The sequence below is a fragment of the Camelus dromedarius genome, chromosome 32 (genome assembly GCF_036321535.1).
Source record: "Camelus dromedarius isolate mCamDro1 chromosome 32, mCamDro1.pat, whole genome shotgun sequence".
Lineage (NCBI taxonomy): Eukaryota > Metazoa > Chordata > Mammalia > Artiodactyla > Camelidae > Camelus > Camelus dromedarius.
Window position 1 is genome coordinate 21,627,930 of NC_087467.1, and position 10,676 is coordinate 21,638,605.

The window sequence follows — 10,676 nt, forward strand, 5'->3', positions numbered from 1 at the left end:
CAATCCATCTTATTTTTCGGATGCCTTTCAAAGTAAGTTTCGGACACTGAATCAGTAATTTGAAAACTCCCAACAAACAAAAGTCCAGGACCAGAAGGCTTCACAGGTGAATTCTACCAAACACATACAGAATAGTTAACACCTATTCTTCTCAAACTATTCCAAAAAGTTGCAGAGGAAGGAGCACTTTCTCACTCATTCTATGAGGCCAGCATCACTTTGCTACCAAAACCAGACAAAGATATTACAAAAAAAGAATATTACAGGCCAATATCACTGATGAACATAGATGCAAAAATTCTCAACAAAATATTAACAAACTGAATCCAACAATACACTAAAAGGATCTTACACTATGATCAAGTGGGATTTATCTCAGGGATGCAAGGAGTTTTCAGTATCCACAAATCAATCAGTTTCTCAAAAAACTACAAATAGAACTACCATATGACCCAGCAATTCCACTCCCACTTATATATCTGAAAGAAATCAAAACACTAATTCAAAAAGATAAATGCAGCCGAATGTTCATAGCAGCATTATTTGCAATTGCCAGGCCAAGGAAACAACCTATGTGTCCATCAACAGATGACTGGATAAAGAAGATGTGGTATATTTATACATTGGAATATTACTCAGCCATAAGAAGGAACGAAATTTTGCCATTTGCAACAACACGAATAGACTTGGAGGGTATTAAGTTAAGTGAAATAAGTCAGTCAGAAAAAAGAATGATATCACTTACATGTGGAATCTGAAAACTAATCAGTGAATATAACAAAAAAGAAGCAGACTCACAGATAAACAGAACAAATTAGTGGTCACCAGTGAGGAAAGGGAAGGGGGTAACATAGGGGTAGGGGAATAATGGATACAAACTATCACGTTTCAAATAAGCTACAAGGATATAGTGTACAACACAGGGAACATAGCCAATATTCTATAATAACTATAAATAAAGACTAACCTTTAAAAAATGCAAATCACTATATTGTACATCTGTAACTTACACAATATTTTGCATCAACTATACTTCAATTCTATACGATGAAAAAACAAACCGAACTAAGTGAGTTTCAGACATAAGACCATTTCACAACTAAACACTCTAGCATCCACGTCATTGACCAGGGTTCAGTATCTGTTTATGGTTCTATTTCTTTGGCAGTAACATTTAAAAAGAGTAAAAAGCCCAAATCTTAAGTGTGCAGTTGATGCCTTCTGACAAATGCATGCCCTGGGTAGCCGCCCTGGCAAGCCGTCCATGCACGTGTTACTCCCTGTGTCACCCCAGCAGGTCCGCCAGTGCAGCTGCACCTCAGAAAGCGGGGCGGTGCAGGCAGGGGGCTGGGGCCGGGCGGGGCAACGGCACGGCAAGTGTTCACCCCCTTCCCTCTGCCGGGGGCTCTGCCGCCCTCCCATAGACCCACTCACATTTTCACCAAGACAGAAATAGATGTTAAGCTCCTCCTAAAAACGCTTTTGTAAACGTTTCACAACACACCCTTTGTGGAGAGGACGATGGTGTCCAGGGAACCAGGCCCGAGCCAGGAAGGCAGAAGTCCCCACGCAGGATCCGCTCCGCTGGTGCGGGGCCGGCTGACTTGTCAAACCAGGACAGCCAGCAGCGATGTCTGCAAGTATAAAACCACCTGGCCATTTTAACGTATTCACTAATAGAGCCCTGGGGGGGAAGGCTAGAAACAACAACAGCAACAAACAAACGAGCCACTGCGAGGCAGTGACCACTCTGGCTCACCTGCCACGTTTTCACAGGTTGCCGCCTGGAGCCCTGTCCCGGCCTCATTGCTAGGGTGACACCTGCCGGGCACAGGTCTGAAGCAGGGATGTTCTGTGGGAAGGGCTGGGCCTGCTCAGATTCGGCACCATAAGCAAGATGGAGCCACTAACTACATCTCATCTGTTGTTAACAACAAAAAGTCAGAGGTGGGGGCTGGGGAAGGTTAGTTTATTTGTTTACTTTCTTGCTTTTGTTTTGTATTGTCACTCCGGGCTTTAGACAGTATGTCTAATTTCTTGGAATGAAAAGAAGGTTTCTCAATCCTCACCCTACGCTGGATTTAAGGAACCTCGGGACATAAGTTGAAGTAGCAGCAACTTTTCAGATTTAATTAAAATTTGCTTGAGCCTCTTCTCCAAGCTCTGTGAGAAGCCTAATGATCTCCCCAGATTTATTTGTTAATTCTTGAGATTTTTATAGACTTGTGTTCACTTCCAGCTGCAAAATCCTACTCCTGCTGGGCTCACATCTCTCCTGGGGTTCGTGCCCACTGTCGGCATCTTCTTTCCACCGTGGGCCACCCCGGACGTGGAATTCAGCCTCTCTTCTTTGACGTCCCCCACGACAGCTTTCCCAGGCAAAGCCTGCTGGAATCCCGTGTCTCCCTCTGCTTGCTCCCCTTGCCCTCTCTTGACTCCCATGTTCCTCTGCAAGTCTAGGTTCAGACGGGTTTAACTGTGACCACCTCCTTCCCTCCCACACGGGGAAAATCAAGGTATTTTCCTAAACAAAGATGGTTGTCAAGAAGAACTCTGGTGCAAAGTCTTTGAAATACACATATGTATATGCATACACATCTATATGTCACACACACACGTATGTGCACATACAATATACATATATGCTTACACATATGTCCTACATGTACACATAATACACACTACATAGGGATAGAGAAATAATTACATGCATGTGTATAGTTACATGCACAACACACTATCTGCACACACATGCACACACATATATACCCCATGACATATGTCTACACAGATCTAAACAGCCTTCACTAAGGAATCTTGACTCAAACTTCCAGTTATAAAATGAATGCGTTCTGAGGATCTAATGCACAGCATTCTGCCTATAGTTAACAATACTGTATTATAAACTTGAAGGTTGGTAATAGAGTAGATCTTAAATGTTCTCATCACAAAAAAAGAAGTGGTAACAGAAGTGACGGAGGTGTCAGCTCACCTATGGTGTAATCATGTTGCCATATACAAGTGTATCAAATCAACACATTGTACACCTTAAACTTACATGTACACCTTAGACTTAACACTACATATGTGTGTCAGTTATATCTCAATGAAGCCGGGGGAAAAAAGAAGTTCAATGTAAAAAAACAAAAAACAAAAAAACCACCAAAAACTAAATCCAAATTTGACCACTTGTCACCACCCTGGTCCGAGCTACCTGTCTCTTGCCTGGATTATTGCAATAATCTCGTAACTATCATACCTGCCTTGGTCACCCCTTTAGCTCTAGCTCCTGCCCCTTCCTGTCGGAGCCTTGTTCTCATCTTTTTATTTCTACATTGCACAGACCTTGCTCTGTGATTGAGACAGATGCCATCCAGTCTGTACTGATCAGTTGAGAAAATGGGAGACTGGAAATATCTGTCCGGCCACCCGTTGATTCAATCACACATTCACTCAGCGTCCGATACCCGAGCACCGACAACACCACAGTGTTGGATCCTGCAGAAGAGAAAGGATGTAAAGGAGGGAGGGGCCTGTGGCTTTCGAAATTTAAAATCCAGCTGCCTGTGCAGCCCTTGAGCACACACAAAGCAAAACGTCCTCACACGCACAGTTCTCATCAGAGGAACAGCAAAGAAGAGCAGAAAGCCGGGGCCCACAGCGTACAGCAGTCCTGCTGCCTCAGCAGATGAGCAGGGGGGAAGAAAACCACTGCGGTCAAAAGAAACTGCTGGCTTACAGATTTTTTTTTAATTTACAATATGCATGCTCTTCTAACAGTGTAAGTTCTGCTTAGACGGCAGGGTGATTTTCATGAAAGTCTGTGCTCAGCCTTGTCTTATGCCTGTTTAAAAAAAAAAGAGGTCAGGTAAAATGACTGTAGTAACAGCACTGAGCGAGCTGAAAACCAGTGTCTTTCAGATGAGACAAGAAAAGACCGCACGCTGGAGATTTTTTTTGCCTGCTGAAAACCCCCTGAAGTCATTTCAGAAACACACAGAGAGGCGATCTCCACTTCCCCCGTAGCAGTGTTCTCAAGGAACACGGCATTCCACATCCGACGTGGAGGACCGGGGAAGCAGTCCAGCAGCCTGGTAACTCTGAGCTCAGCAGCAAGGGCCCCCTGAGGATTAAGGCAGACGCGGTCAGAAGGAGGGAGAGCTTGTCAGTGTCTGGCTAAAGCTCACGTGCCTTGAAGAGAAGTCTTTCTCATGCACCAGATCTACACAGACTCAGAAGTCAGGAGCCCAAAAAAGAAAAAAAAAAAGACAGAACAAAAACCAAAACAGCACAAAAATGTCAGGAGCTGAGTCCCGCGAACACACTGCTGATGCTCTGGGCTGTTGTTTTCCTCTCTGCCAAGAGGGGAGATGCAGAACTGAGACAAGACAAAGTAGTAAGACATGTATCTTACTTTTTAACCTCTCTCTTTGGCTGTATTTGGGATGAGGGACTTAATCTTGATGTAGCTCTTCCAAATCTCTTCATGTAGTTCTGCAATTTTTAACTGCCTCTACATTGAATATTCTAACCATTTAAAACAGTTGTTTAAATTGAGGTGTCATCAGCTTACAATGCTTATCAATTTCTGGGGTACAGCGTAATATGTTTCAGGCATACACATACATACATACTTTCCTTTTCATATTCTTTTTCATTTACGATATTGAATATAGTTCCTTGTGCTATACAGAAGAAACTTGTTTATCTATCTTTACATATAGTAGTTAGTATCTGCAAATCTCAAATTCCCAATTTATCCCTTCCCACTCGCTTTCCTCCTGGTAACCATAAAAGAAAAATACCGTATGATGTCACTTATATGTGGAATCTTAAAAAAAAAGACGCAAATGAACTTACTTCACAACAGAAACAGACTCACAGACATGGAAAACCACTTTGGTGCAGGAATTACTGACAACTGAGCGTGTCTGCAGAAATCCACACCACGTCTATTGCAGAACGTCAACCAAGGGCCAGGGAACTCTCGTCCTCCAGGCTGACAAACAGGATCTATATCTGGTTTTGGTCATTTTTTTAATTCAAAAGTCAACTATATTTTTAATGGAGGAATTTACAGGCGAGTTTCATGAAGAACACCAAGTACTAAGATACTGAAGGGTGACACTGGTGAACGCAGAGGAAAGATATGATGGCCTGGTTCTTGGTGGTCATGAAATTTGATAAATGACTTCCTTCCCCAGAACCTCCAGAACAGAGCAACGCAGGCACTCTCTTCCTATCACACTGGTTAGACAGAGCTTTCCTCAGAATTGGCTCTGTTCTCCCTAGCATTCTTCTGTAACAAAATTAAAGTTATTTGTTAGAGGAAATAGTAATGGTCTTAATTTGAAAACACTTAGCGAGATGAGCCTAGCATGCTGGATATGACACCAGGAGAACTTGTGCCTCGTTCAAGTTCAAAGTTAGCAGTTCTTAGGGCTGTACTTCCCCAGAGCACAGAGAGCTGGCGTTCCTGGGAAACCCTGACTTCTCACACGATGCTCCTTCTCTTCCTCTTTACTTATTTACCTGCTTAATGAGACGAGGCAAACATCTGATGTACTCTAACTTGAAAATCCTTTAAGTTGATACTGGAAATTCTATAAATTCTATCCAGGGCTAATTCTTTTTTAAAAAATGTTTTTATTCAATTTTTAGAAGTTACTTTCCATTTACAGATATTATAAAATATTGGCTATATTCCCCATGTTGTATAGTACATCCTTGAACTGTCTTACACCCAATACCTTGTACCTCCCGTTCCCCCGAACTTGCCCCTCCCCCCACACTGATAACCACTAGTTTGTTCTCTACATCTGTGAGTCTGCTTCTTTTTTGTTATATTCACTAGTTTGTTATGTTTTTCAGATTCCACATATGAGTGATATCATACAGTATTTGTCTTTCTCTGTGTGACTTATTTCACTTAGCATAATGCCCTCCATGTCCATCCATGTTGCTGCAAATGGTCAAATTTCACTCTTTATTATGACTGAGTAGTATTCCATTGTGTGTGTGTGTGTGTGTGTGTGTGTGTGTGTGTGTGTAGACACACACATACCACATCTTCTTTATCCAGTCATCTGTTGATGGACACTTAGGTTGTTTCCATAGCTTGGCTGTTGTAAACAGTACTGCTATGAACATTGAGGTAAATGTAAATCTCTTCAAATTAGTGTTTTGGCTTCTTTCAGATATATATGCAGGAATGGAGTTGCTGGATCACACGGTAGTTCTATTTTTAGTGTTTAGAGAAACCTCCTTACTGTTTTCCATAGTGGCTGGGCCAATTGACATTCCCAGCAGCAGTGTAGGAGGGCTCCCTTTTCCCCACATCCTCGCCCACATTCATTATTTATGTTCTTTTCAGTGATGGCCATTCTGACAGGTGTGGGGTGATATCTCTGTGGTTTTGATTTGATTTGATGTTCTAGTATTAATTCTTTAGGAATGCGAGAAAAGTCCCCTCCTTGTCTGAGAGATGCAGGATGGTATAAACAAGAGGGGAAGCAGGGACTAGTGACAAATGATGTTGAAAATACCAAGGAGATGACTCACCTCCGCAGTAGGATTTCAGGTGACTTTTAATGTGTTTCTTCATATTTGAAATAATTATTTGAATTTTAACAGTGTGCCCGAATTGTTTCCATAATCAGAAAGTTATTTGGAAATAAATAAAATTAGATCCTTATGTAACACTCTAGTCACAGATAAGTCCTAGAGAGAATAAAGTCCAAAACGTGTGACGCAAAACTGCTACACCATTAGAAATATACAGATTATCTTCATGACCTTGAGTTAAGCAGAATTTCTTAAAATAAGGTGGAAAGAGCATGAATAATAAGGGAAAACACTTATAACTTGACTTGTAATTTTTAGATGATGCCAAAATTAAAGCTCAGCTTAAAAATGGTTAAAAATCAAGTCACAGACTAGAAGATATTTGTAACATGTATTACAGAGTATCTAAGAAACACAAGGAATTAAAATTAATAAGCAATAAAACAAAACTGCCAATTTTAAAAAAATGGACAAAAAATATAAACAGGGAAGAGAAAAGGAAAACAAAATTCACCAAAATTCACAAAATAGTCTCCTCCTCACTATCCTCAGAGACACACAAATTAAATTAGATGGTGCTTTGTATCCCTCTGATTGTCTGGAAAACGTCAGACCAGGCAGTACGAGATGCTGGAAAGGACACAGAAAACAGAGTGGGAGTGAAAGTGAGTACAACTGTTTTGATGTCAAATTAACCATATCCAGTAAGGCTAAAAATTTACCTTCCTTGTGACCTAGAAAGTCCTCCACTAGAGAAACTTGCAAATGTGTGCAAAGCGACAGCTAGGAAAAGTTAGGAACAATCTAAAATCCATCAGAGGAAAATAAAAATAAATGTCATGGTCCCAAGAATGTTAAAATAGCAGTTTAAAAAATGAACTAGATCCCTCTGTTTTAACCTTATTAATATAGATCACTAAAACATACAGTGAGAAGAAAAAAAAACAAGTGGCAGAAAATTTAAACAGTATGATACAAAGTATTTAAAGTTTAAAAAACACTATATGTATTGAGCATGGATACATATATACATAATAAATAGAGTCCTGTACTGGAGGACACTACCGGGTTGTCTCTGGGGAGATCCTGCAGGGCCCTGGGGTGGGGCTGCCCTTCAGCAAAGGGAACGGAGCAGAACTCCAGCCTCAGTTTCTGGAGCAAACACCCCTGGAGGCCCAGCAGGATCCTGGATGATGTCACTCCCTGAGGGTCCACTGTGATGATCCACCTTATTAAAGACACCACAGGTACTTGCAGGGCCTGAAATAGACACCCACAGCGTTGGCGGAAAAACAGCTCTCAGCCTGAAGGAGATTATATCGTGAGGAGAAATGGAAACCCTTTTGAAGAAACACTCAGATTGGATTTGGGATTGAAAATATACCCCCACCCTTCCAGAAGACTGGCTGTGCACATCTTTCAAAATCCAAAGCACAAAGCCTCTCTCAGCAGGAGGAACACACATGTTAGGAAGAAAGGGGGCATTTTCTCAGCAGAATTTCTAAAGGTTTCCCTTTCATCTCTGATGCTCTCACAGCACTGTGGACTTAGGAGCATGTTGGAAAGCGTCTGGCCACCTCTACCAGCACCTTACTTTTTTTTTTTTCACTGAAGTCTAGTTGGTTTATAATGTTGCTAGTTTCTGGTGTACAGCATAGTGATCCCAATTATTTATTTATTTACCTTTTCATTTCTTTTTGTTAGAGGCCATTACAAGACATTGAATATAGCTCCCTGTGCTATGCAGTATGAACTTGTTGTTTATCTATTTTATATAAAGTAGTTACTATCTGCAAATCTCAAACTCCCAATTTATCCCTTCCCATCCCCTTCCTCCCGGTAACCATAAGTTTGTTTCCTATGTCTGTGAGTCTGTTTGTTTTGTAAATACATTCGTTTGTCTTTTTTTTTTTTCAATTCCACATATAAGTGATATCATGTGGTATTTTTCCTTCTGTTTCTGGCTCACTTCACTTAGTATGACAATTACCAGCATCTTTTTTTAAAAAGTGTAGTTGACTTACAGTGTTGTGTTCTGCCAGCACCTTGTGATGGAGATGTGGCATCTGGCTGCAGGCACAGACTGGAGGTTGTCTATTAAAGCCTGCGCTGAACTCTGCTGATTATTCTTTGTGAAGCAGGAGCTGGAAGAGCAAGGTGCAAATGCAGACCCCACAGAAGAGCTTAGACACCAGAATGCGCTCACTTTCACACTTTTTAACCTTCCAGCTGTTAGGTGACAATGACGTGTCAGTTTTCAGTCGGGGGCACCTGCTCAGTCTGTCTCAGACCCTTCGTCAGTGTAGCTTGCTGTGTTTCACTTTGTCCTTTGTGCCGAACTCTCGGGGGCTCTTAAGAATGAGTGTTAGTCTAAGCAAGTCTATGCCGACAGTAAGAAACTGGAAATAGAAAAAAAAAATCTTTGCCAAATTCTTCAGAGATTACTGCATTTGCATATGCTCGAAAACCAAACTTTATAAAAAGCTTTTTGATTAAACCAGAGAAAAGTAGCTGATTTAAAAATAAACATTTGTACTCACCTCGTGATATTGGGGACCTTTCAGTCTTGGTTTGGGTGATTACAGCTGAAGCCAGCTGCAGCCTGGAAGAGAGGACCCTATTTTTGGCTTTGCTGTTCAAGAGCTGGGAGGGCTTCGGGGTCAAGAGAGCAAAGCGAGAGCATAACCACGTCTCCTGGGACCTGCCGGACCTTGCTGAGGGCAGAGATGGGACTTGGTCGGGTGACGACTCTTCTCCGAGCTTTGCCAAAGGAAACCCAGCTCTGTGTTGGTTTACAGCTGTTGGCCATGATTTTATTTGTCAGTATTCTAAAAATTATTGGGAAGTCTGCATCTTTAAAAAAAATCATCTGTCAACCCCCAAAATAAGGCAAAGATGTACTTAAGAAAAGTACAGGTCATATTTTTCCTCTTTAGATTTCTAGGTCAGTTTGAGGGTATTTGATGCAAGCACTGTCATGGTTGTCATTAAGTAGCTACATTTCTCAGAAGATTCCGCTGGTTTCTGTGACCTCCTCTCCTTCTAACGGGCTCAAATAGGTGCGTCGTGGAAATGGAGCGTTCCACAAGCTCTGTGTGTTCATCACTACGCGGGCAGCCGTAGCCCTTGCACTTTGGCAGATCCTGGACAGGGGCTGAGAACCAGCAGGCAACATCCGCCCCTATGAATAAAACGAAACGTAGTGCAGCGGAGAAGCAGCAGGCGCTGGCGTCCCCGAGGGGGGGCCGCGGCCCGCCTGCGCCTTGCGCGCCCCGCAGGCGGGGGGGGGGGGGGGCCCGGGAGCGGCCGTCGGGCGGGTCCCAGCAGGCCTCCGCCCTGGGCGCTGGCGGCGCCTGCCCGCCCCGCCCCGCCGCCGCAGCGGCCTGCCCCTTGCCGCCGCCCGCGAGCCCAGCTGGCGTCCAGGGCCAGGCCGACCTCGGCGGGAAGCGCCCGGACGTCGCTGCCCGTCACCCGGCCCCCAGCGCCGGTCCCCGGCGGAGACCCGAGGACCTCCCTCCGCCCCGCCCGCCCCCACGCTCGGCGCACACCTGCCCCAGGTGCGCCCGCCCGGCGGCCCGGGGACTGCAGCCCCGCGGCTCCCTCTCCGCTCCGCCGGGAGGCAGCGCTTCAGCGGAAGAGCTCGGCTGGGACAGGCCCGCAGCGCGACTAAGAAAGGATGGAGTGGGGCTCCTCCAGCGTTCGTGCTTCTGAGAACTCCCTTACCTTCCTTCTTTGTTCAAAGCCCGTTCTGTTTCCAGAGGCCCCTCAGGGCTGCCCCAGCTTACTCAGGCGGAGAAGCGACACACTGACCTCATCCTCCCACGTTCCATTCGGCTGTTAAAACCCTTCCACAGCTTTGCGAGGGCGGAACCGCCGTCTTCATCCTACTGACGAGGAGACAGCTCAGCGAGGCTGCACAAGCCCCCTTCCGGAGGGCTGGGGGCTAGACCCAAACCAGAGTCTCGGACTCCAGAGCCCACACCCTTCATCCCGGCCCGCAGGCCCCTGGTCCGGGCCTCACTTCCTTTGTGCCCCGTGGCCTGAGTCCATGTCAGCAGCAGGGTCCCTCTAAGACTGGGGCTGCTTTGTTCCAGCAGCTCCTCCTCAGGGGA

At 44.3% G+C, this 10,676-nt stretch overlaps 1 long non-coding RNA gene across 1 annotated transcript; it reads right to left on the bottom strand.

The window, feature by feature from the left end:
- Positions 1 to 7,128: 7,128 nt before the first annotated feature.
- Positions 7,129 to 10,454, bottom strand: LOC116148804 (uncharacterized). Its single transcript, XR_004132391.2, has 4 exons — positions 10,288 to 10,454; positions 9,105 to 9,745; positions 8,589 to 8,963; positions 7,129 to 7,194 (listed from the first exon to the last, which is right to left on the bottom strand). It is a non-coding gene; the product is annotated as an uncharacterized LOC116148804 (long non-coding RNA).
- Between the last annotated feature and the right edge of the window lie 222 nt (positions 10,455 to 10,676).